Source organism: Neophocaena asiaeorientalis, unplaced genomic scaffold (genome assembly GCF_003031525.2).
Source record: "Neophocaena asiaeorientalis asiaeorientalis breed wild unplaced genomic scaffold, Neophocaena_asiaeorientalis_V1.1 scaffold150, whole genome shotgun sequence".
Lineage (NCBI taxonomy): Eukaryota > Metazoa > Chordata > Mammalia > Artiodactyla > Phocoenidae > Neophocaena > Neophocaena asiaeorientalis.
This window is the reverse complement of record NW_020176571.1, coordinates 2,249,923-2,263,451: the sequence shown is the minus strand read 5'-3', so window position 1 is coordinate 2,263,451 and position 13,529 is coordinate 2,249,923. Positions and strand designations below refer to the sequence as shown.

The window sequence follows — 13,529 nt, the reverse complement described above, 5'->3', positions numbered from 1 at the left end:
GAACAAAAAAAAAAAAAAAAAAAAAAAAAGCAGAGAAGCAGTTTCTTGGCCTATAGCCAAGATGGTCAAGTTCTCATGTTTGGCAAGGCTGGGTCCCCCGTCATCAGATGGGTTGCTCGCGTCCGCTGTCTCCCTGAGTCTGTGGACTCCGTTTTCTTCTGTCTTGGCTTTATTCTCAGGAAGGTGCTTTCCACCTGGCAGCTCCACCTGCTGCTCATTATCTCTTTGACATAAATACTGGAAAGCAAGCCAGCTACCAGGTGCTCGGCTAAATTCCGTTTACCGTCGTGCTGGTGACCATGGTGGCCTCACATCGGGCTGAAGCTTATCCTTCTCGGGGGGGAGACCTCGGACATCCATCCGAGGTCTGCTCTCCTCACCACGACTTCCTGTGGACATCCGCGTCTAGTCCCCCCACTCCCGCACCTCCTGTGTGAGAGCAAGCACCTCATCCTGTTCTTGTCAAGGACACAGGCTGAGATCAGCTGCGGAAAGGCTGGAAAACACGGCGTCTGGGGACCCGTCCTTCAAGACCTCCTGCCGCGCCTTTCCTTCTCTACGTGCACCTTTGCTGCGCTCATCAAGCCCATGGGAAGGCACCTGGTACTGCCGGGCAGTCATTCACGGAGAGGACCTTGAGAGGCTGGGGAGCAAACCCCAAGGTGTGCAGGGCGCGGGTGACGGCGTGAACCTGAGCGCTGTCCTCAGCTGACCCCAGCTTTCCTGCATCTTCCCCGATACTGAGGACTGAATCCCCATCATGATCATAAAACCAGGACATGCTCACAAGCCCAGCTTGGCTCAAGGGCAAGATTTGGAAGTTCTCTGTCCCCAGTGCCTTCTGTCCCTCTGTGGCTACTGCTCCATCGCCTCCAAAACGTTTTCAGCCACGAATGGGGAGAGATGTGGAGCGGACTGGAGGCCGGCTCACTTCACACTGTCACGTTCCAGCAAAAACTCCAAATTTAAACCAAGCCAGCGTTATGAAAATATGTTTGTCAAAGTAGAAGGATGTAAGATTTTAACAGCTTGTTAGCCTAAGTTTTAAACTTTAAATATTAACTCTGTAGTGTGTTTCTTTGTCTGTATTTGTGCCTTGAGCCCTGCAAACGCCAGAAACAGACCTGCCTCTCTTTTTCCTTCTCTCGCTAACTCTGCCGATCTGTTGTCTCAGGCCCCCTCATAGGAGAAAGGGGACGGAAAGCACTAGCTCTGCCCAGTCCAGTCCTGCGTCTGCATCTGCTTGTACCTCCTGCATGGGGCAGTCACTGATGGACCCAAGCCCTAGCAGAGACAGCTTGGGAGAGAGAATGATGCTATCGATGTATTTAACCCTCATTTGGAAAAGGCTGTTGGTGGAAAAACGAAGAAAAAAATCCCATCGGTGGGGTTGAGAACAGAAAGCCTCAGCTGCGGGAAACCAGGGCACGCTGAGCAGTGATGCCCCAGACGCAGCCGAGGGCTTACTCTGTGGGAAGAGTCACCTGGTCGGAGGAGCCCACGGAACCCACATTCATTGTCCCATCACCCACCTCAGAGGGGGTTCATCCCGGTGACTTGAAGATGAGGAAACGGAGGTACCACTGGGTCAGGGATTACAGCATGTGAATTGTATCTCAATGTTCAAAAAGTCAAATATCAACATTTGGCCGGGACCCGTGCATAACTTGCAGGGCCCAGTACAGAGTGAAAATGTGCAGCCCCTTGTTCAGATACTACGAGGAACTTGAAGGTGGTGACAGCAGGCCACTACACCGAGCCGGGGTCCTTCTGAGCCTCTGAGGCCATGCAGGCCACCCTCCGTGAAGCCAGCCTGGCCTCGGGTTCCCGTCCCGAGTCCGGTGTGTGAACGCTTCCAGCACGTCAGTGACTCTCAAGCTGGGGACCAAAATTCCTGGGTCCCTCTGACAAAATGTTTCATGTCTTGAGGCTTTTTTCATTTATTGTCATCACTGAAGTTCGAGAAAACCTGGGCCATCTCTCCTCTTATCAAAAGCCAGTCCCTCCATGCTGGGGGCGGGGGTGTAGAGGAGCCAGGTTTTGTGCAGCCCGCAGTCGATGTAACTTGGGGGCCCTCTTTAAGAAAAAGAACACAAAATTACAAATCGAAACTAGGCCTTGAAAGCGCCGCAGGCAGGGAGGAGCCCTGAGGCTGGAGCTTCCTGCCCCCGTGGCCCATCTCCTCTCCTCCACCACTGGAGGGCTATGTCCCTTTGCTCATGCCTGTCCCGTCCCGTGTCCTTAATCCCACCCGGATATCACCGTTCCCGCACTCTTCTTCTCTCTCCGGGTGCCCTCCTCGACCCAAACCTCTTGGAAAGGTTAAGTCTTCACCGCAGACTGCCCCTCCGTCTGCCACCATCTCCCTCCCTTCCTGCGCCGACAAGTGGCCTCGTCGGGTTCAGCGCTGGATCCGGCCCCGCGTAGCCGGGACCTGTGGACTCTGTTGGTGCTTCTCCGTTGGACTTGCTGGCTAGTTGTCAGCGCTGGGAACGCTCTTTCTCAGGCTCCTCCCTTTGTTCGGTGGCACCACGACTCCCCTGTGTCCTTCTTAGGTTTCTGTTCCTTTGCTCCCTTTGGGGGCCCTTGTCTTCATGGCGCATGAACTAACTGGCCCACCGGGGTCCCGTGCTCCAGCCCTCTTCTCTTTTTCTCTACACCATCTTCCTAACCCCATGTACCTCTTATGTGCTCAAAATTTTCTCTGTAGTCTAGTCCAAACCTCTCCTCTGAGCTCCGGCCTCAGAGCTGCCAGCTTGACACCTCCTTTGGGAGGGGCTATCTCAGTATGTCCAACACTGGGCTTGGGATTCCCTTCCCACCCCTCCGCTGGTTTTACTCATCCCAGTAACAGCACTTCCATGTAACCTGCTGCTCAAGTCAGAAATGTGGGAGTCATCCTTGATTCATCAGTAAATCCTACAGATCCACCCCCCATCACCACCAAAAAGCAGACCTCAAATGTATTTATTGATACTTCTCTCCATTTCCCATGCTAACACCCTCGCCATCATGACTAGTCCATCGTTTCTAAATTCCAGCAAGAGCCTCATCACTGGTCATCTCACTTCCCCCATTGCTCCCTCGCAAATCTGCTTTTCTTTTTCTCTTTGTCCACACCGCACAGCTTGCGGGATCTCAGTTCCCCAACCAGGGATTGAACCCGGACCACAGCCGTGAACGCACCGAATCCTAACCACTAGACCGCTAGGGAAGTCCCTCAAATATGTTTTTCGTAAACAGCAAGAGCAGCAGTGTCCACAGGAATAGAATATGACCACGTGTGTAATCAAAATTTTTCCAGGAGCCACTTTAAACTAAAACAAAACAAAACTGGTGAAATTAATTTAAATCATACATTCTATTAACCTAATATATTCAAAATATCATTTCAATGTGTAATCAATCTAAAAATTATTAACGAGGTGCTTTACATTTTTAATGTCACTTTAAATACACCAGACCACGTATACTGTACACTCACAGCGCACCTCAGCTCGGACGTGCCGTGTTTCAAGTGCTCAGTCACTGCATGTGGCTGGTAGCTGCCATACTCATACAAGAGTCAGAGTGAGTTTGTAACGAAGCAAGTTGGATTAGGTCATCACCCGCTTAATAACTCCTCAGTGGTTGCACGGTGCACAGAGACCTGCAAGGGGATCCACGGTCTGGCCTCATTTGCCAACATCCTCAACATCCTCGAGGCCTTCTTCTTGTCGTTCGCTTTGCTCCAGCTGCCTCGGCCTCCTGTCAGCTCTGAGAACACACCAGATCTCCGTGTCCGCGTGTGCCGTGGCTGACTCTTCTCACCCTCAAATTTCAGCTTAAATACTTTCTCCTCAGATGGGCCTTCCTTGCCCGTATCGAAGAGGGTCCATCTCCATTATCATCTGTCACAGTATTGTCTCTGTTACCTTCATAGTTCTTTTTCCAGTTTGTAACTGTATGTTTACTAGTCAGTTTGTTGTGTGTCTCCCCCAGGAGACCGTGAGTTTCATGAAGGCGGGAGTTATCTCCAGCGCCGTATAAGATCCTGGCTCTAGTTGGCACTCAATAAATGAATATCTGAGCACCCTCTCTCCCCTGACTAAGGGAACTAGAAAACAGATTTATTTCAGTAATGCTACGCATCAAATTACAATAAATGCACAATGAATAAATGCATCGTGCCCGGCAGAGCTTCCTTCCTATTAAACAAGGAGGGTTTGACTATAGGCAAGATTAGATTTGGTTTATCTTTGAAGAGATCTTAATTATTCACTCTGCAAACAAGGCAGTTTCCTTGAAAAACTAAGGGGAGCTGTGTCTCTAGGTGTCCCAGATCTCAGTCGAATGGCTCCATGAAAGTGAAGTTCTTACTCTGTGAGCCAGAGCCAGGGACTCCAAAGCCTGGGTGGCTCTGGGGAGATGGGAGATGGTGGATCTCCTTGATGCCAGCCCAGAGGGATTCGTCACCGGTTCATTCATTCAGCAGACGTCTGTGAGCCTGTGGACACCTTTACAGCAGGCACTGTGCTAGGCTCTGGGACTGCAGCGCTCAACCAAACAGACGAAGATCCCTGCCTACACTCTAGTGAGGGGAGACGGATGCTAATTAAGAAACTTAAGTATGCTGTTGTTTCTGGCAAGGAAAATAAAGTCAGGGACGGGGGTGGGGCTTACAGTGTTAGGTAGGGTGACCAGAAAACGCCTCCCTGAGATGGTGACATTTGCGTAAAGATCTGAAGGAGGTGCGGGACTGGCCCGTGGGGCCGTCTGAGGTGAGGGGGCTCCGGGCGCTAAGGGGACAGCGAGGAGGCCAGTGTGGCTGGAGGAGAGTGAAGAGCAGGGAGAGCAGCTGGAGGCGAGGTCACAGGCATTGGGGTGGGCGGGCGCATCACGTGCAGCCAGAAGTCGGCCACTGTGAGGACTCGGGTTCTCACTCTGGGCGAGGGTGCAGGTCAGCGGAGGGCTGTGAGCACAGGAGTGACACGGTGCTGGCTTGCGTTTCAAAAGGATCCTCCCACACGTGTGCGGAACGGGAATGCACGAAGCAAGGAAGAAAAGGGGAGAGCTAGCAGGCCTTCGCTTGGCACCCAAGCAACAACGCTGGAAACCGCCTCTTCAGAAGTGTGGCTCCGGATTCACCTTGTCCCTGCGCTATAGGCCGGGGCACTGGCGCACGGGGCCTGGGCTGTGCGCCGGGAGGGCAGGCAGGACGCTGGAGCTCGTGTGACAAGAGCAGCCGATCGCTGGTGAGGCTGCAGGAGGTCCTGGAGCAGCTTCTTTGTCGCTGGGAAGCTGACCCTCCTGGGTGCGGTCACACAGTGATGGCCGTGGCCGGGGAGGGTTGGGGAAACCAGCTACGTCTACCGTCGGCCTCTCTCAGCCTGGACAACCTTTGAGAGAGGCGCGTCTCTTTTGAATTTGCACAGATGAGATGGGGCAGAGGGGAGAACTAACATTTCTCATTGGTACAGCGTGCAGACTGTGTCAAAATGCGTTGCTGAATCTAGTTTGCTCCAACCGTGAGAAAGCAAGACTTACCGTAAACAGAAGATGTAATTGTGGGGTTGAGAATTTAAGGAGCTCCAAAATGGCTCCTTTAGATAAATTTATCTCTGCTAATCGTTGTTTACCTCTGCTGCATTCTTTTACTTTTTCTGTTTTTTATTTGAATGGAAAGACGCTTTTGCCTGGTCTCAAAAAATAAGACATGGACATGGTTAAAAAGTCAAACAGTACAAAAGGGTAAACAATGCTAAGAAATGATATTGAAATGTAGAGGCCCAATTATACAAACATGTAAAGTCTTCTTAAATTCATCTATATATTTGACCCCCCAAAAATGCCATCAGAACTTTTCTAGAGCTAGACAAGGGAATGCTAAAGTAAATGCTGAAAGGTAAGCATGCAAAAATTGTGATAAAATTCTGAAAAGGAAAAATAACAGGGTAAGATTAGCCCTAGAGGATTGAAATATATTATAAAATTACCATAATTAAAAGTTTGCCAGTGGCACAGGAATTGACAGATTAGTGGTATAAAATAGTATCCAGAAATAGACCCAAATATACATGAGAAATGTGTATAAGAAAGAGGTAGAGGGCTTCCCTGCTGGCACAGTGGTTAAGAATCCGCCTGCCAAGGCAGGGGACACAGGTTCAATCCCTGGTCCAGGAAGATCCCACATGCCACAGAGCAACTAAGCCCGTGCGCCACAACTACTGAGCCCGTGCTCTAGAGCCTGTGGGCCACAACTGCTGAGCCCGCGTGCCTAAAACCCGTGCTCCACAACAAGAGAAGCAATTGCAATGAGAAGCCCGCGCACCGCAATGAAGAGTAGCCCCCGCTCGCCGCAACTAGAGAAGGCCCACGCACAGCAACAAAGACCCAATGCAGCCAAAAATAAAATAAATAAATTTAAAAAAAGAAAGAAAAAGGTAGAATGTCAAGATTTGGGGGGTAAAATTATTAGTAAATGGAGTTGAAACATTTAACTTACTATCTAGAAAAAAATTAGATCCCTACCTCATTCCTTATACCAAAACAAATTCCAGACGGATCAGATATTTGGATGTTAAAAGTAAAACAGTTGGACAATTTAGGGAAATAATCTTGGACGATGTTAGGGGCTGAATTATGTTCCCTCAAAATTCATATGTTGAAGTCCTAACCCCCAGTATCTCAGAATGTGACTGTTTTTGGAGATAGGGAAGGTAATTAAATTTAAAATAAGGTCATAGCAGTGGGCCCTAATCCGATATGACTGGTGTCCATGTAAGAAGAGATTAGGACACAGACAGGCACAGAGAGAAGACACAGGGAGAAGACAGCTGTCTAAAGCCAAGGAGAGAGGCCTCAGAAGAAACCAACCCTGACAACACCTTGATTTGGACCTCCAGCCTCCAGAACTGAGAGGAAATAAATTTCTGTTGTTTAAGCCACCCTGTCTGTGGTACTCTGTTATGGCAGGTTTTCAAACTCATACAGGTGACTAAAATCTTTCTGAGCAAGATATGAAATTCAGAAGTCATAGAAGAAATGATTGATAAATTTGACTACATAATTTAAAATTCCTGCACAGAAAAAAAAACAAATGACAATTAAAAGCCCCCCAAAATTAAAAAGACAGCACACCAGGAAAAAATATGACACCCAAAGGGCTAATTTACTTAATTAAAAAAAAGAGCCCTTGATTATCAGACCTTCCTTCCCTCCTCCCTTCCTTTTCTCCTTCCCTCCTTCCTTCCCTCCCTTCTTTCTTTCTTTCTCTCTTTCAATAAAAGCTGAAAATCCAAAAAACATATATACGGTATTTCCTGATGGTTTCCCGTTGAATGCTAATTTCAGTTGTAAGCGCAGTACCATCCGACACTGCATGGGGCTCCTGGCTGAGGACCTGTAGCTTAGACGCCCACCACAGGGGGCCTTGCCTTAAGCAGGTCCCCTCAAAGTGGGCCTGCGTCCTTTTAAGCTCCCACTGCCCTTGAGAGATGCAGAATTAGGGTTTCTTCCTAGTCATCCAGAATCACACACAAGCACACTCACGCACACACACACACACACACACACGACTAATATTAACTCTCCAGTACGGTGCTCTCCGGAGCAGCATTATAGAAGAAACCATTTCCCCATAAACAACATGATGCTTTCTGACCCACGTGGGAATAGCCTTAGAGTTTTGGTGCAGAGCTGTGGCAGCCACTTCCTTTGTCCTCACCTTACAAGAGGCCCATCTGCCTGGAAATCATCCTCCACAGAGCTGTCGTTGATCGATGGCTACACTGAGAGCCTGAAGAGGCTTAAAAAAACCCTTGTCTGTGCTTTAAGCCAAATCACATTCCCAGGCAGACATCTCCAGAAGGGAAAGAGGAAACGGGAGGATTTATGATCCCCAGGAACCCCCTCCCATGAGCAAGTGTGAGTTGAGGGTAGGGACAGTGTGCTGTCTGCAAGTGTGGGGAGGATGGGCTGGAAAACTTCACACTTCACGCTGTTAACTGTGGTTAATCTCGGGTAATGAGATTTGGAATGGTTTTGCTTTTCTTCTATTTAATTTTCTAAATTTTCTGCAGTGAAATTGTATTGCTTTTCTAAACAGGAGAAAGAACAATAAATGTTATAAAAACCATTTTGCATGTTAATCTTATCTTCCTAACTAGACCATATAAACTCCCTGAAAGAGAGGTCACATATTTTTCTTTTCCTCCTTCTTCTTCTTCTCCTTCTTCTCTTTCTCTCTCTCTCTTTTTAAAAATTTTTTTAAAAAATTTATTTATTTTTATTTATTTATTTGTGGCTGCGTTGGGTCTTTGCTGTTGTGGGCGGGCTTTCTCTAGTTGTGGCGAGCGGGGGCTACTCTTCGTTGTGGTGCACGGGCTTCTCATTGCAGTGGCTTCTCTTGTTGCAGAGCACGGGCTCTAGGCATGCGGGCTTCCATAGTCGTGGCACGTGGGCTCAGTAGTTGTGGCTCATGGGCTTAGTTGCTCTGCGGCATGTGGGATCTTCCCAGACCAGGGCTTGAACCTGTGTCCCCTGCGTTGGCAGGCGGATTCTTAACCACTGCGCCACCAGGGAAGGCCCCCTCTCTCTCTCTTTTTGATATCCTTTCCCATACCTTTGTTCAGGGCTCATGGTGTGTACTTTATAAACTCTTGGCAACAGTCATTAATTTGGAGTGTTTCCCAGACTAAAGTCACGTGGGCAGGAGAAAGCTTGCCTGGGTCAGAGTAACCCTGTGGAGCCGCCTGGAAAGCAGAATCTGTGGGTTGGACATGTGTCACCCTCTCCTGATCTCATAGGCACATCATCATCCCCACTGGGCACCCAGCCTCCTGATGCTGTATTCCAGGGCTCGGTTACTTGGTGCTTTTTTTAAAAATGATTTTTTTTTTTTTGCTGTGTTGGGTCTTCGTTGCTGCACGTGGGCTTTCTCTAGTTGAGGCGAGCGGGGGCTACTCTTCATTGCGGTGCGCGGGCTTCTCTTGTTGCAGAGCACGGGCTCTAGGCGTGCAGGCTTCAGTAGTTGTGGTGTGTGGGATCAGTAGTTGTGGCGCATGGGCTTAGTTGCTCCGCGGCATGTGGGATCTTCCCGGACCAGGGCTCGAACCTGTGTCCCCTGCATTGGCAGGTGGATTCTTAACCACTGTGCCACCAGGGAAGTCCCTTGGTGGTGTTTTAAACTTTAGATGGTACTTACTGGTTGACAAGAGGGTTGCCACCCACAGGTTTATTACTGGTCAGTGTGAATATCATCAACTTGAATGCTATTTTTTTTTTTTTTTTTGCGATATACGGGCCTCTCACTGTTGTGGCCTCTCCCGTTGCGGAGCACAGGCTCCGGACACGCAGGCTCAGCGGCCATGGCCCACGGGCCCAGCTGCTCTGCGGCATGTGGGATCCTCCCAGACCGGGGCACGAACCCGTGTCCCCTGCATCGGCAGGCGGACTCTCAACCACTGCGCCACCAGGGAAGCCCCTTGAATGCTATTTTATGCAAGAAGTCTTCTCTGATTTCCTCACCTAGGAGTAATCTTTCCTTCCTCTAAATTTCACCATGCATGATTTCTACCATCATGGCGTCCATCACTTTCTAAATGTATGTTGTTATTTACACACACATCTTACCTCCCCTCCCGAATCATGTGTTTCCTGAATCCGGATCCTGACTGTTTTTACACAGACAATCCTATTTAAACCTCACAACTACCCACCACCCCATGACATAGGTGCTTTATCTCTACTTTACAAGTGAAAAACCTGAGGACCCAAGAGGTTAGCAATATCTAGTATAGTAGATTAATATCTAGTATCTAGTATAGTAGATCTTCAAGAGGTCACGCTGCTCCTAAGTGATGGAGCCTGGATTCACACTCAAGCAGTCTGACCCGAGTCCATGCTTTTCGTTCCTGGGCCTCAGCATCCCCCAGCCACGCTTCCTGCACATGGTAGGCAGTAACAGTGCAGTAAATGCTGGTTAAATGAGTTCATTAGTCCGTTATATACAAGAAGGTTGGTCAGCTGGTAGGAGGTTCTCCCAGTTTCTGATGCCTCCTCCGACCTACAGCATTAGGACAGTTTAGACTGTAGAGGATTTAGGAGTAAAATTAGGGGTTATTGAAGGGCTAGATCTGCCTCCAGACCACTGTCAGACCAAGTCTGACCAATACGGACATAAGTTGCATTAGAATTAGCCTAGGATGCTACTTCACAATCATACGGAAACCTAGCTAAGACTGATAACTTCCTAAAGAGGAGAGGTTACACATCTTAAAGAACTAAATTGTGTAACTCTTTGAACCTTGGTGTTGTGTGTGTTTGGAGGGTGGGGGAAGAGCATATATATTGTATGTGTAATATACATACACACACATATATACATACACACACACACACACACACACACACATATATTATATATCTTCCAGGTTTATTGTGAGGTTTAATGAGATAATGTGAAGTGCCCAGCACAGTGCTTGGTACACAGTAGGAACTCCATACGTGTAAGCGCCTGCCCTCCACTCCACCCTCATTTCCCACTTTGCAGCTAAGCCGAAAGAAGGCACAAAGCCAGAGGAAAGATGAGTGGGTGACAGCTGGCAATAAGAGACATGTTGGTCAAATTCCACAAGAGAAATTGGCTGTGAATCAGAGGTGGTAAAGTCCACTTCCAAGACTCCAAAGAGCAGCTTTTATTCTTGCAAGAAAAGTTAGTCAGGAGAGGGACAAGTGAGAAGTCTCCTGGAAGAAAGAGGAGGTAGTTATTCCCAGCAGAGCGTGAAATTGGCTCTTGGGAGGCCTTCCCTGTAATAAGTGACTATTTTGCTGGGCAGGATTGGATTAGCTCAGGGGTATTTAGCAATCTGTGTATCTCGCTGGGTCCTGGCACTTTACCGAGGAATAGGAAGATTAATTGCAGGCACCTGTCTGCTCGTCCCATGTAATATAACCAACACTGGAAGGTTCCTCTCATTCCAGAAACTGCTCAGCCTCCCGCCTCTGCGAAGTTTGCCCATCTGTCTGGAAAAAGGCAGTTCAGGCCATGTTTTTCCCAAGCAATAGAAAAAGCCAGTCTCAACAAAGCGAGAAGTTTGTCCTAAGAAGCTGGAAGTTTACTTAAAAGATATCTCAACAACCTATGTCTTCGGTAAGTCTCCCCTGAAACAGACTCCTAGATGGAGATGTGCATACAGGGTGTTGGGGTTATTTTGTTTCTGCGTGTGTGTTTTTTGGAGGTGGAGTGTATTCTTAGGAATGACACGTGTACGGCAGTAAGGGAAGCAGAATTGGGCAGAGGGAGGTGAACTTCGATGCTGTGGCACCAGGGGCCTCAGCTGAGCCCGTGGAGGCTGGATAACGGTGCAGAGTCGTCCCCAATAAAACGAGGTGTGGCCTCACATCCCCAGTGACCAGCCATTTGATGTTGGTGGCCAAGGCAGCTCCCTCGCCAAGGGCCCTTCAGAGGGAGCTCAGCTGTGAACCACCAACAGCCAACCCTGCAGCTGCTATAACCTGCCGTGCAGCTGTGAGCCACATTCAGAGTTCAAAATCTAGGGAAAATGTTGAACTGTCATGATGTCAGACATGACAGATTTCAGACGGACAACTGTCCTAGATTTCCTCTAGGAGCTGAGGTTTGGGGAGGGGAGGAGAAAGGGCCATCGTGTGACTGTCAGTTTTCCGCAGTGGAGATGGGCCAGAGCCAGGCCTAGATGGCCTATGTCTGTGGCTTGACGGAGAAGTCTGTGTTTTTCTTCCCGACTGCAGAAATTAAGGAAGTAGAATAACTGGACTGCTACACCTGGAAACTTAACTCCACAGCCCAGGATCAGAGTAGGTACTCTACACATGTCTTTTTGCATTGAATAGCATTTCACTGGTTTGGCGTTTCTGACTGAGGGATCCATTGGCTGTCTTTGCAGAAAGTGGGGGAATTTTTCTTGGAGTATACCTGCACCAGTATGCCCACCTTGACTTAATCGTATGGGGGTCTACAAGTCTTGTTCATAAAATGTGTCGAGCTCGAGGAAGAAAAGGTAAGAAGATGAGTTTATTAGACCTTGGCAAAACAAAACAAACAGAACGCCACAACCGAGCAAACAAGCTCACCCACCTGTGGTTCCCTCCGCGGCTGACACTTTACATTCCCACAGCGTTTTCCTTGTATATATCACTTAGCATCTATCTTTTGTTAAAGGGCTTCTTGATTTTGTTTGTTTTTAAAGCTGCTGTTCTATCAGGTTGTAAATGCCTGGAGAGGAGGATCTCCAGACATCCTGCCTTGTTTTCTTCACAGTCAGGGATGATATTCAAGGTAGTTAACACCCAGTACAGAACAGGAACCAACCAAATCAAATGGACACTGGTCTCAGCAATTTGTACAGCCATACTGGTGTATACAGCTGAGTATGTTTTCTGCACACAGAAGGCTTCCAATAAATGATTGTTGGATTGAATTTCATTGGTTTGGTGTCCTGGCCCTGGCATCTAATGGCTTTCTTTCAGAGTTCAGGCTACTTTTTCTTGCCAAGATATGACCGTAACCATTTTTCCTCCTTGATTTAATCCTGCAAGAGTCTTTGAGTAATTGTGAAGAACTTTGTGAGTTCTTCAAACATGCACTGTCCAATATGGTAGACACTAGCCACATATATAAGGTTGCTAGATAAAATATAGGACACCTAGTTAAATTTGAATTTCAGATAAATAAAGAATAAATTTGTAGTGTAAATGTGTCCCATGCAATATTTGGGATATACTTAAACTACAAAATTACCTGTTGCTTATCTGAAATTAATAATTAACTGAGCATCCTATATATTTATTTGCTAAATCTGGTAACCCTACACATGTGGCTATCTAAACTTAAATTAATTGAAATGTAATAAAAAATTTTAAATTTATTTTCTCAGCCTCACTGGCCACATTTCAAGAGCTCTGTAGCCACATATGTGGCTAATGGTTCCCATCTTGAACAGCACAGATATAGAACATTTCTATCATTGCAGAAAGTTTTACTGGACACTAACTTTGGCAAGCAAACGATAGCAGGAAAGTTTTGTGTATTTTACACATTAAAAAATATATATATTTGGAGCCTAGAAGACCCCTTCTAACATAGCCAAGAAGCCACTTCTTCATGTTTCGGTTTGTTACTTTCACTGAATATGCAGGATATTTGTTCCAGATAAATGAGCCTGTATGAGAGAAGCAGCTCCTGCAAACCTACGTTTTTGGACGCTGTTGTCCTGCTTTTCTCCTGGGACTACCAGGAAATGTCAGCTGTCAGATCAGAGCAAATCAAAATTTAAAGAGTCCTAAATGAAAAATAAATGTGTTGTTATTTGACTTAATAGTCTCATTATTCATAGATTTTCTTAAATTGATAAGCAGATAACATTATCACCTAGAATATTTGTTTTATAACCCAAGTCTGTGATGAACCTGGTAAACACGGCAGAAGTCTTCCCTCTCTTAATTAGCCTTTTGGGAGAAAACCTGTTTTGAATCACTGCCTGCAGCCCCGGGAGTCTTATAAGGAGCAA

The 13,529-nt window shown here is 47.4% G+C and overlaps 1 long non-coding RNA gene across 3 annotated transcripts in view; it reads left to right on the top strand.

Annotated features, from left to right (window-relative positions):
• The window catches only part of LOC112391820 (uncharacterized), a 116,212-nt gene that overhangs the window by 97,124 nt on the left and 5,559 nt on the right, over window positions 1–13,529 (top strand). For 2 of the 3 annotated variants that reach the window (XR_003001570.1, XR_003001569.1), the window contains exons 5-7: window positions 10,963–11,131; window positions 11,752–11,817; window positions 11,907–12,020. This is a non-coding gene — a long non-coding RNA (uncharacterized LOC112391820). Of the gene's footprint in view, window positions 1–10,962; window positions 11,132–11,751; window positions 11,818–11,906; window positions 12,021–13,157; window positions 13,297–13,529 lie in introns of those variants that run through there. The other variant, XR_003001571.1, reaches the window with a different exon arrangement.